General features: G+C 40.0%; 2 pseudogenes; both read left to right on the top strand.

The window, feature by feature from the left end:
* The window catches only part of LOC117469815, a 117,498-nt pseudogene extending 114,354 nt beyond the window's left edge, over positions 1 to 3,144 (top strand).
* Positions 3,145 to 8,571: 5,427 nt separating this feature from the next.
* Positions 8,572 to 20,025, top strand: LOC117469851 (annotated as a pseudogene).
* The last annotated feature ends 1,482 nt before the right edge of the window (positions 20,026 to 21,507 follow it).

Below are 21,507 nucleotides of genomic sequence, written 5' to 3'. Positions count from 1 at the left end.
CTGTAAAAACCTTCAGAATATTGATAGGAATATTACTGGAAGGTTTGGTGTATGCAAGTGCTACTGAAGTGGAAATTTCTCACTCAGAATATGAGAAAAAAACTAATTTTGAGAAAACGACCTTTAAAGATGGCTGTGTGGCGCTACCTAAACCCTCCTGTCCTCTGGATAACAGCTTGCGCCTCGACACACTCGGTGAAGGTATTTCGTGTTCGGGGTCATTTTGTTTTTTGTCTAACCTTGCTTCGTGGAAGTGAAAATTGTTGTCGTCTTCTGTGTTTGGCTGTTCTTTTGCCATTTTGAGATACAAATTTCCAGCGAAAGCTAAACCAGGAAGTCTTTTAGCACACCACGTGACGCATCTGAACGAATCACGTTGTCAGAAATTGACACCAGTCAATGAGATTTCGTTTTTTGGTTTAAGACCCCTTTGTACACGATTGGTTGCTGATACAAAGGAAATGACCATATTTGGATCTGATGAGATTGTGCAACGATACCTCTGATTAAATGGTTATGTTATGTTACGTTAGAATGCTAACTTGGTGAATTTAGGATAAATCTACAGACGCAGACTGCTGCATTTAAGTGATTCTTCAACCGTTATTTAATAACATTTGTTGAGAAGAATTAGTTGAAAATGATAGCTCAATTACTTTTGTTTTTGTTCAAGAAGGCATGTTGCAAAAGACTGTCAAAAAATGTACTTAATGAATGTCTCTCTGTATGTCTGTTGCTTTAGAACCAGAGAGGACTCAGACTTCACAGCTGTGACCTGTGTGACAAATCCTTCAAGACCTCTGGAGAATTAAAGGTTCATCAGAGAGCTCACACAGGAGAGAAACCCCACAACTGTGACCTGTGTGGGAAAACGTTCAATACTCTATTTGAACTGAAGTCCCATTATCGTATTCACACTAGAGAGAAACCATACAGCTGTGACCAATGTGGGAAAACCTTTGCTCAGAAAGCCAACCTTTCATCTCATCATCGCACTCATACTGGAGAGAAACCCTACAGTTGTGAACAGTGTGGCAAACACTTTACAGAGAGAGGTCACCTTCGAGTCCACCGTCGAATCCACACAGGAGAGAAACCATACAGCTGTGATGAGTGTGGGAAAATGTTCACTTCATCAAGTAAACTCACAATCCATCATCGTATTCACACGGGTGAAAAACCATACTGGTGTGAAGAGTGTGGGAAAATGTTCACTTCATCAAGTAAACTCACAATCCATCATCGTATTCACACGGGTGAAAAACCATACTGCTGTGAAGAGTGTGGAAAAACGTACATTACATCAAGTGAACTCAAAGTCCATCATCGTGTTCACACTGGAGAGAAACCATACTGCTGTGAAGAGTGTGGAAAAACGTACATTACATCAAGTGAACTCAAAGTCCATCATCGTGTTCACACTGGAGAGAAACCATACTGCCGTGAACAGTGTGGGAACACTTTTTCTTGTTCTCGTTACCTCAGAGCACACCAACGCATCCATACTGAAGAGAAACCGTACAGCTGTGACCTGTGTGACAAATCCTTCAAGACCTCTGGACAATTAACGGTTCATCAGAGAGTTCACACTGGAGAGAAACCTTACAGCTGTGACCTGTGTGGGAAAACGTTCACTAAATCAGGTAATCTCACAATCCATCATCGTATTCACACAGGGGAAAAACCATACTGCTGTGAAGAGTGTGGAAAAACGTACATTACATCAAGTGAACTCAAAGTCCATCATCGTGTTCACACTGGAGAGAAACCGTACAGCTGTGACCTGTGTGACAAATCCTTCAAGACCTCTGGACAATTAACGGTTCATCAGAGAGTTCACACTGGAGAGAAACCTTACAGCTGTGACCTGTGTGGGAAAACGTTCACTAAATCAAGTAATCTCACAATCCATCATCGTATTCACACAGGGGAAAAACCATACTGCTGTGAAGAGTGTGGAAAAACGTACATTACATCAAGTGAACTCAAAGTCCATCATCGTGTTCACACTGGAGAGAAACCATACTGCTGTGAAGAGTGTGGAAAAACATACATTACATCAAGTGAACTCAAAGTCCATCATCGTGTTCACACTGGAGAGAAACCATACTGCTGTGAAGAGTGTGGAAAAACGTACATTACATCAAGTGAACTCAAAGTCCATCATCGTGTTCACACTGGAGAGAAACCATACTGCTGTGAACAGTGTGGGAAAACTTTTTCTTGTTCTCGTTACCTCAGAGCACACCAGCGCATCCACACTTGAGAGAAACCATACAGCTGTGAAGAGTGTGGGAAAACCTTTTCTCAGACTGGTGCACTTAAAGTCCACCAACGCATCCATACTGAAGAGAAACCGTACAGCTGTGACCTGTGTGACAAATCCTTCAAGACCTCTGGACAATTAACGGTTCATCAGAGAGTTCACACTGGAGAGAAACCTTACAGCTGTGACCTGTGTGGGAAAACGTTCACTAAATCAGGTAATCTCACAATCCATCATCGTATTCACACGAGAGAAACCATACAGCTTTGAACAATGTGGAAAAACTTGCAATACATCAGGTCAACTCACAAGCTGTGACAAGGGGGAAAATGTTTTCTTGTCGTGACCTTAAAATCCACCAGTGCATCCACACTGGAGAGAAACCGTACAGCTGTGACCAGTGTGACAAGTCATTTACTCAATCAAGTAATCTTAAGAGGCATCATCGCATTCACACTGGAGCGAAACGATACAGCTGTGAACAATGTGGGAAACCTTTTACTCAGATCAGTACCCTTAGATCCCACCAGCACACTCACTCTGCCTCCATCTGATCCTTTTCTGAGTCAAGCTAGCATTCCCCCTGTTTTCTCCAAATGTAAGTGACTTTACGTTCTAATAAACATGTTATTTTATGGACTACATTCAGACCACCCAAAATCCTGCCGTCCTCACACACTTAGCTATAGATGTGAATGCTCTGGTTAATAAAAATGTTCTTTTGATTTAGATAAAGCAGCCTTTTCACATGTTTCTGTCTGTAACGTTGTGACGGCTGCACATTGATTTAAGGTGTTTCTTCTAAACTTTAGTGGCAGGAGAAAAGGATTAAGGCATGTTGTTTATCATGAAATGAACTATGATACATGTACTGTATATTATCCTCGCAACTGCATTAGTTAATGTCCACTTTTATGTACAGTTAGAGGGTGTGGGTCATTAAGCCTCAGATCGCTCCTTTGTGCCATGCCGATCATCGTGTTTTCTTTTTTTGTGGATTATAGCCTAAATAGGCCTACAAACATTTCAGTTTTTTGCTGCTGAAGTGCGCAGGAGCAACAGCCTTTTTTTCAATTAAACTATAGTGGCCTGGATTAGGCAGTAAAGACAATTTCGGTTTATCGCCGAGCGGACTTTTTGTTGTTTTGTTTGGCTGGAAAACTGTCAATATAATTGAATAACGTATAAAACCTGTGTTTGTTTATTTTGTGAATGTGTGGATGTTTATCAGTTCTGTTTTGCTTTTAAAATATTATTTCTTATCAAGAACCCCTTTTGCGTTTAACACAGCTATTTTTGATAGTTGATCGTTACAACGTACAATGAATTGTTTTTTTTAACGTTTTGGTTCAATTGAAAGGTTTGAGTTGTTTTTTGGTACTTTGTTTTTTACATTACATTACATGTTACTTGTTAGACGCTTTTATCCAAAGCGATGTGTCTTGCCCAGGGACACAACGACATGCTGACTGCAGTGGGGTTTGAACCTGTGACCCCCTGATCCCAACATCAAGGGTCTATCCACTGCGCCACACGCCTTTCGTATTTACTTTACAAAACACTAAGACACGTTAGGTATGAGAAATGATAAAGTACATTTGTGACGTTCTTGCTTCTTTTTAACAAACATTGTTCTAGTGAAACTCTGCTATAATATTATTTTATGTTCATTATTTGACTTCATTGTGACGGCCGTTAGTTTTCTGTGTTCTCAGTAAATGTGATTTTTGCTGCTGTAATAATCTGAGCTGTGAACTTAAAACTTGTTTTCTATTTTCTCATTAAAGTTGTCGATACAAAGAGACTCTTTGACTCATCATTAGAAACTGTTTAATGTTTTATAATGACTTACAATCACTTTGCACTAGGGTTTTAATTAATGGTCTTTATTTGAACTGCAGCTATATTGAAAAGGAATAATTTGTTTGTTTAGTAAATTAGTAATTTCTTCCCAGAATTCATCATTTATTTTTTGCAAAGTGATTTTTGTTCCTCTCTTAAATAAAAATGTTTAATGCCTCATCTGCAAAATGTTATTGTTTTTTTTACGTTTTTTTTATTTTATTCATTATATATTTGATATGTATTCATAATTAGAGCAACTGTTAAAAAAACAGGTTAAATCATTTTTCTTTTAATAGATTTGCTTTTCTTGGTTTTCCAGTTTTTATTTCCCCCATGTGTTGCTGTAGTTTCACCACTTGATGGCACTGTCTGTTTTTCCCCCTGGATTTCAATGAAGTTTATTGAAAAACGACAGTGGCCAACTGCGGTACTACATCTTCCGTGTCAGTCCGTGACGTTACGGAGTCCAAAAAGAAACGTCTTTAAATCAGCGGATACTTTAAAAAAAATTATATAAACTACCCGGTATGAACTCTTTTATAGCCTTTATTTTAGGTTTTAAAAAGTTATAAAATGCTCTTAACCTGTTTCTCAGGTCTCAGGCTCGAAATTGACATTCGCAGAACAAGTGACCACTCACACTGTGTGTGTGTGTGTGTGTGTGTGTGTGTGTGTGTGTGTGTGTGTGTGTGTGTGTGTGTGGACACTGTGATGGATCATTGGAGCTATGTGCAGCTCAAGGCATATATGCTCGAACGGGAGCTGCCTGGACGCTGCAATCATGTTGCGCGCACTATCCGTGCTGAGTGTGCTGACTTTTCATACAATGTCCCACTGTCTGGCTACCAGCATAAAGTCAAGTGCTCGGCGCAGTTGTCGGCGAAATGTCGCTCCTCTGTTTTCATTGAAACACCTCCTTATATCTGTTAGCGTAACTAGCTAGCACCAGATGCTAACAACAACAACATGTAAGGTGTGCCTCGCTCGCGCCACACATACACACACCCTCCCGGTCCTCCCGATGGCCAGTCCGGGCTTGCCGGTGAGCGTGGAAGTGTGGTCTGCCACAAGCGGGCGGCAGGAGCGGGGCTGTCAGCATCAGCTTGTAGATGGTATTTTAAACTTGATGCGCTCTGAAACTACGGGGCGGCCGAGGACGAAAAATACACATGCGTTAAAATAATTTCTGGCGTTAATTTTTTTTTGCGTTAACACGTTAACGCGTTAACTTGACAGCCCTAGCTTAGACACATGCATCCAATCGGCTCTATACGCAGATGATGGGGCTATTTGGATGAGGGGAAGAAATGCCCCATACGTAAGGGAGAATATAGGTAGAGTGATTAAAAAAGCGTAGAGGTGGTCATATAACTGGGGATTCAAAATGTCAGAAAGGTAGCAAGTCACGCTACATGGTATTTACAAACAAACGCAAGATTGATGGCCAACAGCTAACACTATATGATCGTCCAATGACAAAGGTGAATGAGTTCAAATACCTAGGACTGTGGTTTGAGGACAGAGGGTGTCGTTTTTTCTCATACTGATATTCTGAACAAACTGTGCTGTTGTATTTGCTGTAAAGTGTCTTTACTGTAGGGTATTTTATTATATGTACAGCACTTTGGCTCGACCAAAAATCGTTTAAAAATGTGCTATATAAATAAAACTTGATTTGATAGCAAATATCAATGGAAAATGCATATTAATCAAGTGGAAACAAAATGCAAAAAACTATTACATTTATTGCGAGCTGTAGCTGGATGCAACTGGGGCGCAGGCAAACAAACATTAATAGACATTTACAGATCAATTATGAGGTCCACAATAGACTATGGTTGTATAGCAGGGCTTCTCAAACTCCGGACCAACGTCCGGATCCGGACCGAACTGCAAATCAATCCGGACCGAACCCTGTGTCCCATTATAAAAAATAAAAAAATTCTGATTCTGATCAATTAATGTACATCATCATGTACGCGCGTCTTGTGTCTGACGCGTTGTGAGAATGAACGTGCATATAGATTTACTTGTGTGTGCGAGCGTGACACGCATAGCAGACCGCAAGTTAACCGCAAGTTTACCTTGACATACTGTATGTATGTATTGAATGTGTGTGTGTATACAGGGGCGCCGTTTACCGACAGGCAAGGCAGGCAAGAGCTTGGACCAGAAGGGGGCTCCCAAAGAAGGTAGATTAAGAAGGTCCACAGCAACGACAACATGAAACACCCTTTAATTTACTGCAACGACATGTCGGGCCCCATGCATAGAGCGCCAAGAAACTGCTTCTTAATTTCAGTTTCGTTTCTCCGCTCGGGAGGGGGGGCATTGATCCGGACCAGTGACCTTGTATAAAGTTCACAACTGGACCTTTAATAAAAAAGTTTGAATACCCCTGTTGTATAGTGTATGGAACAGCAGCAAAAACATCGCTTTTAGGTTAGGGTTAGGGGTTATGTAGCGGCTGTGTATTGGAGCAATAAAGTCATCCCCTATCAATGCAGTTCTGATAGAAGCAGGAGAGACGCCTCTGGAGATCAGAAGAGAGAAACTTGCTCTGTCATACTGGGTCAGGCTACAAGGAAGTGGAGAGGGAAATATCACTAACAGAATACTACAGGATTGCTGGGAATATTCAAAGTTCCAGGGGCGTGGGTTTGGCTGGACGAGTAAGGAGAGAACGAGGGCATATGGAGTGGAGAATATCACGTTTGCCAAAGCAACCCCATTCAGTAGTGTTCCTCCATGGCTTTTCCCAGAAGCTAAAATAGATATGAGTATCATAGAAAGGAAAAAAGAGTGGCAAATAAATGAAGTGGGAATTAAAACAAGTATGTATCTGAACGAAAAGTACTACAATTACCTAAAAATGTACACAGAGGGTTCTAAGAACAAGGAAGAGTGTGTTGGAGTTGGTATACATCCCAGGCTTTAAAATATCGATTTCAAAAAGAGCGTCAGATCAATTATCAGTGTACACAGCAGAAATGCTGGCAGTAATAATAGGATTACAGTGGGTTGAAGAGGTCAGACCAGATAGGGTGGTGATATGCACAGATTCATTGTTCCTTTTAAAAAGCATACAGTCAACAACTGCCAGAGAAGACATTCTCATAGAACTGAACCACAGCCTGTTAAGACTTCACAGAGGCGGCATAGATCTGCAGTTCTGCTGGGTGCCTGCTCATGAGGGGGTGAAAGGGAACGAGTGTGCTCATGAGGGGGTGAAAGGGAACGAGTGTGCAAAAAGTGCACTACTAAAGGAAATCACATTACCAGTTCAACTTGGAGAAGGAGAAGGAAAATCAGTCATTAAGAAGAAAGGGATGGAGATCTGGCAGAAAAGGTGGGAGGAAGACCAGAAAGGCAAAGAGTATCATAAAGTTCAAAAGACAATCACAATTAATATTTATAAAGAAAGAAACAGAAGGGAGGAAATCATGATAGCTAGACTCAGACTGGATCACACAGCATTGAATGGTACGCTGTATATCATGGGGAAAAGTGACAGTGATAAGTGTGGGAGCTGTGGAGTAATAGAAGATGTAGAACATATCTTGTTACATTGTGACATCTATAAAGCTGAAAGAGAAAAGCTAAAGATCATAGGTTGAGAGATGGAATGATTATGATGATTCATACTCTTGGCGGTATGCACCTTTTAAGTTGTTTAGAATCCGCCAAAAATCAAGAGAAGAAGAAGACTGACTGAGAGCGGGAGATGGGAGGCGGGGCTTAAGGGAAAACAAAACTCTACTGCGCATGCTCTGTGCTCCCACATCCCGGTACTTCTGCTCTCGACCGTGCTCTCAGGCAGGATCCAGTTGTTGTAAAGCTTCCATCAGTCGGAGTCTCTATCAGCTCTCATTCATATATATCTGTGATATATTAGAATACAACCCGTTCCTCTCAGGAGAAGAAGAGACGAGAGGAGCTTTAGAACAATTCCACCTCTTCATCCGGGTCCTTATCTGCTGTTAGCTGCTTCATGCTAGGTGGCTAATGCTAGTCGGTGAACATCAACAAACTGACGAACAAAGAGTAGCAGAAACACCGGGTAATACTGTGTACTTTTACTATAATACTGTGTACTTTTACTATAGCACTGAGTTGTTTTACTGCTGATAATACTGAGTACTTTAAAAACTGATAATACTTGGTACTTTTTTAATTTGGAGCTGTTCATCGATCATTCCTCACAGCAGGCTAACCAAGATGGCAGCGCAGACAGCAGCAGCTAGGTCTCCCGAGTCTTCAGTGTGTTTAACGTGTGTTCGTCTAGTTCACTTCTAACATCCCGAACCGATAGTACCGTCAGGAGTATACAGTACAGCCGTGAGTTCTTGCTGGACAAGGAAATAACAACAAACAAACAATAGACGCCACGCTGGCAGAGGTACTCAGCGGCTTTGGAATACGTTCAACCACGTGCTGAATAGCCCGCTATTCCGAGCATCATGGCTAATGTTCGCTCACTGGACAAAAACATGGACATCATAAGACTACTCCGGTTGACCCAGAGTGGGATGAGAGAGTGCTGTGTGTACGTTTTGACGGAATCATGGCTAAATGACAACATCCCCGAATCTGCCATTCAGCTCGACCGGCTAACATGCTATCGCTCAGACAAAGCTATGGTTAGTGGGGGGGAAACCCATCTTACCCTAACCTGCTAGCAGGATGGAGTTAATTTCTTCCCACCTCTGCTGTAAGCTACTTCTTAGCTGTAGATTGGTTTTGTGTTGACTGTAGTGTTAATACTTATTTCAGGGACCCAGAAGGAGAAGGAGCACTGAGAGCAGCATGGAGGAAGACAAAGAGACCCCCCAGAACTCAGGTCAGTGTTCACTTCGTCACAATATATTCCTAACACCGCTGTCCCTTACACTGGGGTACATTTGTGTTATTTAAGGACTTTAAACCTGTACTTTTGTTTAAGGTTAAACAACCTTGAACATTGTGGGTTTTATTTTACAGACTCTTATATTTAGATATGGGTTCAGGTGTATATCAGTATGTAGTGTCTCTACTTTAAAGAGTCCTCCTCCTGCTGATGTTCAGGTGTATTATCAGGATGTGTGTGTCTCTACTTTAAAGAGTCCTCTCCTGCTGATGTTCAGGTGTATATAGTGTCTCTACTTTAAAGAGTCCTCTCCTGCTGATGTTCAGGTGTATATCAGTATTTAGTGTCTCTACTTTAAAGAGTCCTCTCCTGCTGATGTTCAGGTGTATATCAGTATGTAGTGTCTCTACTTAAAGAGTCCTCTGCTGCTGATGTTCAGGTGTATATCAGTATGTGTTGTCTCTACTTTAAAGAGTCCTCTCCTGCTTGATGTTCAGGTGTATATCAGTATGTAGTGTCTCTACTTTAAAGAGTCCTCTCCTGCTGATGTTCAGGTGTATATCAGTATGTAGTGTCTCTACTTTAAAGAGTCCTCTCCTGCTGATGTTCAGGTGTATATCAGTATGTAGTATCTCTGCTTTAAAGAGTCCTCTCCTGCTGATGCCGTTTGAATCCAAAATAGGTACTTTACGTGATTCATGTAGATCTGCAATACAAATATTTTTTGGGGGGGGGGTCTGGGACCCGGAGTAATCTGCGTCCGGGAGCTGTTATGTGCCATCATGAAGCGCATGGTGTTTATTTTTTTATATATTATAATGAAGCGCGAGCTGTGTGCTCGAGTCTTCCTGTCTGTCGGCTGAACTCTGCTGCTCTGCGATGAGGGTCTAGCTTCAGCAGCTACATTACCTACGGGTGCGTTCGTTAATAGTAACTGTGCGGTCCCGAGTCACTGTGGCACAGACTGGACCGCTGTTAGAACGAGCCGTTCAGTGCAGAGCTCCCTGTCGGAGCGGCAGAGTGTGATGTGAACTGAAACGTTTTTCTGTCGCAATATTATTTAAGGAATCGTTGAGCTAGCAAACTATTTCAGAATAATATATGATGTGTTTTATAATGATTGATCATTCAAGTTTTATCAAAGCTGGTAAAGGTGCAGCTAGTTTGAACGACTTTGTATACTGCAGGGTATCTTGTGAATTTACTCCAGAGGCCTGTACTACGAAGCCGGATTTTTCGCTTGGCGAGCTAACTTCAGGGAAAACTCTGGGTTTCCGGTCCTACGACGTTGGTTATTTTCTTAACAGGGCTAGCCTGTTCCGGAGCAGGTTAGGTTCCAGGCTAAGAGATCAACTCAATGAATGCACCGCCTGCTGACCAATCAGAGCTCAGTGTGCAGAGTTAAAGTGATCAAGTCATATTACAGGAGAAAGGAAATACAGTTTAGACTGCCGTTGCAGGAAAGACGGCAGGCAAAAATCACAGACTGTGTGAACGTGAAAATGAATAGAATATCCCCTCCCATCTTCAGAGCAATCTGACTATTAAACATTAGCGTTAAGAAAACGTACTTACATATCTGCCACAACATAAGTAACCGGATCAAAGTAACATTAAGCACTGTGAGTGCAGACGTCGATGTGTTCCATTATCATTCATATCATATCACAATGTATCATATATTTCCTTATCTGAGTCAGCTTCTTGAGCCGTATCTGGCCGTGCAACACTCAGTGTCACATACTGTATGCAGAAGTATTATTTTAAAGGAGAGGTGTCATGCTTTTCCGGTTATTACCCGTCCCCTTGTGTGTTATGAAGGTTTTTATGCATGTAAACGGTGTGCAGAGTCAAAATCCTCAAAGTACACCCTGTAGCGAGGTAAACTCTAACACAGAAAATACCTCCCCAAAACGCCTCGTTGGAGATACTTCATTGTCCATTTGATTCTTCCGGGACGGCATGATGTCAAGCCGTACCCGGAACGAAATGGACCAATCCGTGGAGCCGTTACGTCCGCGAGCCGTTACGGTTAAGCCCCCGCTGATTGGTCCAAATTGACCAATCCACAGACTTCCTCACACACACATCTGTGTGCAGGGAGCAGGCAGCTCTGCTGATTTCTCCTCCCTGGCTGCAGGCTGATAAGAGACAGTTGGGATCGCGGACAAAATTCTCTCTGCAGACCCATTCTCTCTGCAGACCCATTCTCTCTGCAGAACCCATTCTCTCTGCAGACCCATTCTCTCTGCAGACCCATTCTCTCTGCAGACCCATTCTCTCTGCAGACCCATTCTCACAGCGTTTATCAACCTTTTTCTTACTCAATATCAAGCCACACTTATTGTTTTTACTTCGGCTGTGACTTTGTGTGTGCTCAGGATGAGTTTGGCTGTGTTTAGCTATGTATCCTAAACAAGGAAACAACACCTCCACGGAGCTCAGCGCGATTCACAACGTCCCGACCAATCAGAGCACACTGTGCTCACAGGGAGGGTGGGGGCTGGAGCTATTGGAGCTACAACGAGCCGTTAAAGGCAGAGAGTGAAATTCAGTGAATACACGTAGTTTACAGAGATGCTGTTTGAGAAACCAATGTGAGTTTGGAAAAATGCACAGTATAAATCTATTTTAGTAGACCTCAACAATGGAATTATGATCAGTGGAAATGGCCATGACACCTCTCCTTTAAGCAATACATTAAGTTGACGAAACACTCGAGTCAAATGTAATTAAAGTCAGATCCACTCGTGTCTTAGACGGGGCAGTGATATCATAAACCTGTTAATGTACGCATTCAAACACTTTTTCTTTTACCAGCTGTATTCACCTTGCAGGTGCAGCTATGTGACTTTCATCCTGGATAAAGTGTTTAAGTCAGGGGTTCTGCTAACCTTTTTGACCAAAGAGCCATTTTGCCCCCTTTTCCAACACTTTTTTTTGTCTGGAGCCGCAAAACATATTGTTGTATATTGTTATATCATAGACAAAAACTACAGTTTTTGCATTTATTATGTATATGTTAACAAGTAAACTAGCTGTTCACACTATTCCTAATATTACCCATACATATTAGCAGATTCTATTTTATTTTTAAAACATATTGATGTAAATACATACACATATCGGTATGTTGTATAAATATTGCAAATCAAAACCTTTATTCACTACTTATTACCAAAAATCGTAGTTCTATCTCCGGTAATCATGCATTCATATGTCCCGCCACGAACTTCCGGGGAACTATTCATTCTCCCTGAACCACGTGACGATCAAGCATTTTGGACTTCCGTTGTCATAACTCTCTCTCTATATGGCGCTGCCTAACCCTAACCTGCTAGCAGGATGGAGTTAATTTCTTCCCACCTCTGCTGTTAAGCTACTTCTTAGCTGTAGATTGGTTTTGTGTTGACTGTAATGTTAATACTTATTTCAGAGACCCAGACGGAGAAGGAGCACCAAGAGCAGCATGGAGGAGAACAAAGAGACCCCCAGAACTCAGGTCAGTGTTCACTTCATCACAATATATTCCTAACACTGCTGTCCCTTACACTGGGGGACATTTGTGTTATTTAAGGACTTTAAACCTGTACTTTTGTTTAAGGTTAAACAACCTTGAACATTGTCGGTTTTATTTTACAGACTCTTATATTTAGATATGGGTTCAGGTGTATATCAGTATGTAGTGTCTCTACTTTAAAGAGTCCTCTCCTGCTGATGTTCAGGTGTTATCAGTGTATGTGTGTCTCTACTTTAAAGAGTCCCTCCTGCTGATGTTCAGGTGTATATCAGTATGTAGTGTCTCTACTTTAAAGAGTCCTCTGCTGCTGATGTTCAGGTGTATATCAGTATGTGGTGTCTCTACTTTAAAGAGTCCTCTCCTGCTGATGTTCAGGTGTATATCAGTATGTAGTGTCTCTACTTTAAAGAGTCCTCTCCTGCTGATGTTCAGGTGTATATCAGTATGTAGTGTCTCTACTTTAAAGAGTCCTCTGCTGATGTTCAGGTGTATATCAGTATGTAGTGTCTCTACTTTAAAGAGTCCTTTCCTGCTGATGTTCAGGTGTATATCAGTATGTAGTGTCTCTACTTTAAAGAGTCCTCTCCTGTTGATGTTCAGGTGTATATCAGTATGTAGTGTCTCTACTTTAAAGAGTCCTCTCCTGCTGATGTTCAGGTGTATATCAGTATGTAGTGTCTCTACTTTAAAGAGTCCTCTGCTGCTGATGTTCAGGTGTATATCAGTATGTAGTGTCTCTACTTTAAAGAGTCCTTTCCTGCTGATGTTCAGGTGTATATCAGTATGTAGTGTCTCTACTTTAAAGAGTCCTCTGCTGCTGATGTTCAGGTGTATATCAGTATGTATGTCTCTACTTTAAAGAGTCCTCTCCTGCTGATGTTCAGGTGTATATCAGTATGTGGTGTCTCTACTTTAAAGAGTCCTCTCCTGTTGATGTTCAGGTGTATATCAGTATGTAGTGTCTCTACTTTAAAGAGTCCTCTCCTGTTGATGTTCAGGTGTATATCAGTATGTGGTGTCTCTACTTTAAAGAGTCCTCTCCTGTTGATGTTCAGGTGTATATCAGTATGTAGTGTCTCTACTTTAAAGAGTCCTCTCCTGCTGATGTTCAGGTGTATATCAGTATGTAGTGTCTCTACTTTAAAGAGTCCTCTCCTGCTGATGTTCAGGTGTATATCAGTATGTAGTGTCTCTACTTTAAAGGTCCTCTCCTGCTGATTTCAGGTGTATATCAGTATGTAGTGTCTCTACTTTAAAGAGTCCTCTCCTGCTGATTTCAGGTGTATATCAGTATGTAGTGTCTCTACTTTTAGTGAGTCCTCTCCTGCTGATGTTCAGGTGTATATCAGTATGTAGTGTCTCTACTTTAAAGAGTCTCCTGCTGATGTTCAGGTGTATATCAGTATGTAGTGTCTCTACTTTAAAGAGTCCTCTCCTGCTGATTTTCAGGTGTATATCAGTATGTAGTGTCTCTACTTTAAAGAGTCCTCTCCTGCTGATGTTCAGGTGTATATCAGTATGTAGTGTCTCTTCTTTAACCTGTTATGCCCCATTCGGGGGAAAAGCGCAGCATCTGCAAGAAACAGCGTCTGAGGGCTTCTTAATATTTAAATGACGAAATGATGGAAACTAGCTCAAAGCTAAATCTGGCACTGTTACTCTTGACACATTTTAATGTTTTAAGTGTTCATTACTGTGCATTGTCCCTGCCAAAAAACGATTAAATAAATAAAAACCTATTAATGTGTCATACCCACTTAACGGGAAGAAACTCAGCGATCAGACAATATTAACCATTTTTAGCAAAACAAGACATAAGGGTTATAACAAAGGCTCTGAATTAGCCCTGAGCAAAATGCTAACACTTAGCACAGAACTCACGTTAAAATACCCTTATTACTTATCGTATCTGCACAAAGAAGATATCGATTAGCAAGCTGAGATTGCACAGATTCGACAGGTATTGGTATCATTACTGACCAGTGCTCATTTAGACGCTTCTGGTGAGACTTGTTTTGTTTAGTTAAAAATTGATCATATCGTCAGTTAGCTGAGTTTCTTCCCGTTAAGTGAATATAACACATTCATAGTTTATTAAATGTTAAGAAGCCCTGAGACACAGTTTCATGAAAAAAAGAGCCCGTAGCCCCTGCCAAGGGGGTCTATGGGGCTTAACAGGTTAAAGAGTCCTCTCCTGCTGATATTCAGATGTATATCAGTATGTAGTGTCTCTACTGGGACATGTCTCCATGCTTTAATGTTCAAAAAGCTCTTTATTGTGCCTGTGTTGCAGCACCTCTTTTCACCCTCTGTCAAAATTCAGAGAATCTTTTGGAAAAAAAGTCAAAATTGTAAGGAAAAAGAGCAGAATTCTGATTTAAAAAATGTTTCTTTGGAAATAAAAAAATAAAACTAAATTCGGATGAAAAGGTCAACATTTGGAGAAAAGAGGTCAAAATTAAGATTATTTTTTTTTAAATCAAAATTATAATTCAGAGTTTGGAAAAATCTCAATATTGAAAAACTGTGTGATTCTGAAACATGTAAATAAAAAAAAATCATAAGTACCCTGTATCAAGATTGATGCAAAACAAGTGAAATTTGACCTTTTTATAGATCGGTCGATTTTGATGATTGACATCTCTTTTTAACCATTAGAGCCAATATAATTGAGGGGAAGTTCCTAAAAATCCATCTAAACATTACCCATTGGTGAATAGAGTGATGCGTAGCCAGAATGCCCAAAACAGGAAGCTGTCATACACTCTGGTAGCTATGATGGCAGATACATATGAAAACTCTGTGTTTGACATAAATATGGAATGATGGATTATCAGTTATCATTTCAAAGTGACACGGACACATTGGATTAACCTTCAGCCGCGTTATCCTTTTAATGCCATTGAACACAACTTTTGATCAGAACAACAGCTAAGGTAAGACAATGTCCTGTGTTTCCTCCGTAATGCTACGTGGTGTGATGTCTGTGTTAGCTTCCCATGTCGCGAGTTCTGACCGTGCAGTGATGAGACGTATACCAGTGGAATCTTTGGAATCTCAGCTTTCAGATATGTCGTTTGTGCAGATAATATGAAGTTTATAAGATCGTTTTTGCTAGTTATGACCGGAAGTAGCATTAGCCCGTCTTCGCTAAGGGCTGATTTAGACGCTGGTGAGACTTCATTTCATTTCATTTCAATCTTTATTTCGAACGGATTAAAAAATAACAAATAAAAAATAGCAAATGTGAAAAAAACAGAATACCGTATTGTTAAAATACAGTATTTATCCACATTCACGATAATATTTATATATTCAACAAAAAAAATCTTCATATTAATAATAATAATAATAAATAAAAATAAATCATGTGTCCGAAAGGGAGTAGGAGGAAGCAAATGCTTATTAATTCCCACCCCTTACTTGATCAATGATTGTCCTTTAAGTCATTGTGCAAGTTATTCCTACTTGCATTTACATTTATACATACATACATTCTCATCTTCAATCACCTCTCTTCATTCTCATAGTTTTCCAAAAAAGTGTTTCTGTACATCCTTTTAAATTGAATTATGCTTGTGCTTTGTTTTAACTCCTGCTCCAAACCATGACTTGTGTTTTGTTTTGGTAAAAATGGTTCATATCGTCAGTTAGCTGAGTTTCTTCCCGTTAAGTGGGTATGACACATTAATAGGTTATTAAATATTAAGAAGCCCTGAGACACAGTTTCGTGAAAATTGTGTGTGTGTGTGTATGTGGAACTTCCCTTTCGATTCTATTGGCTCTAACGGTTCAAAAGAGATGTCAATCACCAGAATCGACCAATGGGTTCCAGAGAAACGGCAAATACACCCAAATGACCCCAGAGGTGGGTTTCTTTTGGTGCTAAATCTCTCTAAAAAGGTCAAATGTCACTTGTTTTGCATCAATCTTGATACAGGGTATTTATTATGTTATAGTTTGGATTCCTAAAGCTTTTAGTCTCCGATCCCATCATTCAAGGGTGGTTTTCACTATAAGTAATGTTTTTTTTGGACGGACACTATAATCTGAATTTACTTTCAAATAAAACAATTCTATATTGATTCTGACTTTTCTTACATCCAACTCAAGGTTTATCATTGCTTTGAGAAAAAAGATTATTAATTACCCCCTTTTTAGAAGTGAAGATATTGTCATTTGTTCTGGGAATGTCATTTTCGACCTGAAAAACAGGCTTGGGCCTTAACAGGTTTAAAGATATCAGCTTATAATTTCTCCAGTTAATTACTTACATTAAGACAATTGTTTTTTGTATTACAAGTTTTCTGAAATAGCATGTTTAAATATGGATGCATATAATCATACATTTCAGGAAAACAATTCTGAACATTGGATGAAGTCAGGTTCAAAAATTCTTGTTTCATTTTGTAGTCCATATTAGAATCTAAAGTTTTTATTGAAGGGATTTTGGATATCTCTTTTTATCACTCCATAAATCAGAAAATACTGTCAACAGCCCTAAAATATCAATTTGTGCCATGTTTTTAGGTATAAAATGTCATATAATTCAGCTATATATGAACAAACCCTTCTGTAAAACCTTCAGAATATTGATAGGAATATTACTGGAAGGTTTGGTGTATGCAAGTGCTACTGAAGTGGAAATTTCTCACTCAGAATATGAGAAAAAAACTAATTTTGAGAAACGACTTTAAAGATGGCTGTGTGGCGCTACCTAAACCCTCCTGTCCTCTGGATAACAGCTTGCGCCTCGACACCCACTCGGTGAAGGTATTTCGTGTTCGGGTCATTTTGTTTTTGTGCTAACCTTGCCTTCGTGGAAGTGAAAATTGTTGTCGTCTTCTGTGTTTGGCTGTTCTTTTGCCATTTTGAGATACAAATTTCCAGCGAAAGCTAAACCAGGAAGTCTTTTAGCACACACGTGACGCATCTTGAACGAATCACGTTGTCAGAAATTGACACCAGTCAATGAGATTTTCGTTTTTGGTTTAAGACCCCTTTGTACACGATTGGTTTGCTGATACAAAGGAAATGGACCATATTTGGATCTGATGAGATTGTGCAACGATACCTCTGATTAAATGGTTATGTTATGTTACGTTAGAATGCTAACTTGGTGAATTTAGGATAAATCTACAGACGCAGACTGCTGCATTTTAAGTGATTCTTCAACCGTTATTTAATAAACATTTGTTGAGAAGAATTAGTTGAAAATGATAGCTCAATTACTTTTGTTTTTGTTCAAGAAGGCATGTTGCAAAAGACTGTCAAAAAATGTACTTAATGAATGTCTCTCTGTATGTCTGTTGCTTAGAAACCAGAGAGGACTCAGACTTCACAGCTGTGACCTGTGTGACAAATCCTTCAAGACCTCTGGAGAATTAAAGGTTCATCAGAGAGCTCACACAGGAGAGAAACCCCACAACTGTGACCTGGTGGGAAAACGTTCAATACTCTATTTGAACTGAAGTCCCATTATCGTATTCACACTAGAGAGAAACCATACAGCTGTGACCAATGTGGGAAAACCTTTGCTCAGAAAGCCAACCCTTTCATCTCATCATCCGCATCTCATCACTCTGGAGAGAAACCCTACAGTTGTGAACAGTGTGGCAAACACTTTACAAGCGAGAGGTCACCTTCGAGTCCACCGTCGAATCCACACAGGAGAGAAACCATACAGCTGTGATGAGTGTGGGAAAATGTTCACTTCATCAAGTAAACTCCACAATCCATCATCGTATTCACACGGGTGAAAAACCATACTGGTGTGAAGAGTGTGGGAAAACTGTTCAACTTCATCAAGTAAACTCAAATCCATCATCGTATTCACACGGGTGAAAAAACCATACTGCTGTGAAGAGTGGTGGAAAAACGTACATTACATCAAGTGAACTCAAAGGTCCATCATCGTGTTCACACTGGAGAGAAAACCATACTGCTGTGAAGAGTGTGGAAAAAACGTACATTACATCAAGTGAACTCAAAGTCCATCATCGTGTTCACACTGGAGAGAAACCATACTGCCGTGAACAGTGTGGGAACACTTTTTCTTGTTCTCGTTACTCAGAGCACCACCAACGCATCCATACTGAAGAGAAACCGTACAGCTGTGACCTGTGTGACAAATCCTTCAAGACCTCTGGACAATTAACGGTTCATCAGAGAGTTCACACTGGAGAGAAACCTTACAGCTGTGACCTGTGTGGGAAAACGTTCACTAAATCAGGTAATCTCACAATCCATCATCGTATTCACACAGGGGAAAAACCATACTGCTGTGAAGAGTGTGGAAAAACGTACATTACATCAAGTGAACTCAAAGTCCATCATCGTGTTCACACTGGAGAGAAACCGTACAGCTGTGACCTGTGTGACAAATCCTTCAAGACCTCTGGACAATTAACGGTTCATCAGAGAGTTCACACTGGAGAGAAACCTTACAGCTGTGACCTGTGTGGGAAAACGTTCACTAAATCAAGTAATCTCACAATCCATCATCGTATTCACACAGGGGAAAAACCATACTGCTGTGAAGAGTGTGGAAAAACGTACATTACATCAAGTGAACTCAAAGTCCATCATCGTGTTCACACTGGAGAGAAACCATACTGCTGTGAAGAGTGTGGAAAAACATACATTACATCAAGTGAACTCAAAGTCCATCATCGTGTTCACACTGGAGAGAAACCATACTGCTGTGAAGAGTGTGGAAAAACGTACATTACATCAAGTGAACTCAAAGTCCATCATCGTGTTCACACTGGAGAGAAACCATACTGCTGTGAACAGTGTGGGAAAACTTTTTCTTGTTCTCGTTACCTCAGAGCACACCAGCGCATCCACACTGAGAGAAACCATACGCTGTGAAGAGTGTGGAAAACCTTTTCTCAGACTGGTGCACTTAAAGTCCACCAACGCATCCATACTGAAGAGAAACCGTACAGCTGTGACCTGTGTGACAAATCCTTCAAGACCTCTGGACAATTAACGGTTCATCAGAGAGTTCACACTGGAGAGAAACCTTACAGCTGTGACCTGTGTGGGAAAACGTTCACTAAATCAGGTAATCTCACAATCCATCATCGTATTCACACGAGAGAAACCATACAGCTTTGAACAATGTGGAAAAACTTGCAATACATCAGGTCAACTCACAAGCTGTGACAAGGGGGAAAATGTTTTCTTGTCGTGACCTTAAAATCCACCAGTGCATCCACACTGGAGAGAAACCGTACAGCTGTGACCAGTGTGACAAGTCATTTACTCAATCAAGTAATCTTAAGAGGCATCATCGTATTCACACTGGAGCGAAACGATACAGCTGTGAACAATGTGGGAAACCTTTTACTCAGATCAGTACCCTTAGATCCCACCAGCACACTCACTCTGCCTCCATCTGATCCTTTTCTGAGTCAAGCTAGCATTCCCCCTGTTTTCTCCAAATGTAAGTGACTTTACGTTCTAATAAACATGTTATTTTATGGACTACATTCAGACCACCCAAAATCCTGCCGTCCTCACACACTTAGCTATAGATGTGAATGCTCTGGTTAATAAAAATGTTCTTTTGATTTAGATAAAGCAGCCTTTTCACATGTTTCTGTCTGTAACGTTTGTGACGGCTGCACATTGATTAAGGTGTTTCTTCTAAACTTTAGTGGCAGGAGAAAAGGATTAAGGCATGTTGTTTATCATGAAATGAACTATGATACATGTACTGTATATTATCCTCGCAACTGCATTAGTTAATGTCCACTTTTATGTACAGTTAGAGGGTGTGGGTCATTAAGCCTCAGATCGCTCCTTTGTGCCATGCCGATCATCGTGTTTTCTTTTTTTGTGGATTATAGCCTAAATAGGCCTACAAACATTTCAGTTTTTTGCTGCTGAAGTGCGCAGGAGCAACAGCCTTTTTTTCAATAAACTATAGTGGCCTGGATTAGGCAGTAAAGACAATTTCGGTTTATCGCCGAGCGGACTTTTTGTTGTTTTGTTTGGCTGGAAAACTGTCAATATAATTGAATAACGTATAAAACCTGTGTTTGTTTATTTTGTGAATGTGTGGATGTTTATCAGTTCTGTTTTGCTTTTAAAATATTATTTCTTATCAAGAACCCCTTTTGCGTTTAACACAGCTATTTTTGATAGTTGATCGTTACAACGTACAATGAATTGTTTTTTTTAACGTTTTGGTTCAATTGAAAGTTTGAGTTGTTTTTTGGTACTTTGTTTTTTACATTACATTACATGTTACTTGTTAGACGCTTTTATCCAAAGCGATGTGTCTTGCCCAGGGACACAACGACATGCTGACTGCAGTGGGGTTTGAACCTGTGACCCCCTGATCCCAACATCAAGGTCTATCCACTGCGCCACACGCCTTTCGTATTTACTTTACAAAACACTAAGACACGTTAGGTATGAGAAATGATAAAGTACATTTGTGACGTTCTTGCTTCTTTTTAACAAACATTGTTCTAGTGAAACTCTGCTATAATATTATTTTATGTTCATTATTTGACTTCATTGTGACGGCCGTTAGTTTTCTGTGTTCTCAGTAAATGTGATTTTGCTGCTGTAATAATCTGAGCTGTGAACTTAAAACTTGTTTTCTATTTTCTCATTAAAGTTGTCGATACAAAGAGACTCTTTGACTCATCATTAGAAACTGTTTAATGTTTTATAATGACTTACAATCACTTTGCACTAGGGTTTTAATTAATGGTCTTTATTTGAACTGCAGCTATATTGAAAAGGAATAATTTGTTTGTTTAGTAAATTAGTAATTTCTTCCCAGAATTCATCATTTATTTTTTGCAAAGTGATTTTTGTTCCTCTCTTAAATAAAAATGTTTAATGCCTCATCTGCAAAATGTTATTGTTTTTTTTACGTTTTTTTTATTTTATTCATTATATTTGATATGTATTCATAATTAGAGCAACTGTTAAAAAAACAGGTTAAATCATTTTCTTTTAATAGATTTGCTTTTCTTGGTTTTCCAGTTTTTATTTCCCCCATGTGTT

The sequence above is a fragment of the Trematomus bernacchii genome, unplaced genomic scaffold (genome assembly GCF_902827165.1).
Source record: "Trematomus bernacchii unplaced genomic scaffold, fTreBer1.1, whole genome shotgun sequence".
Lineage (NCBI taxonomy): Eukaryota > Metazoa > Chordata > Actinopteri > Perciformes > Nototheniidae > Trematomus > Trematomus bernacchii.
Note: the sequence above shows the minus strand (reverse complement) of the source record. Positions and strands in the feature narration are given on the sequence as shown.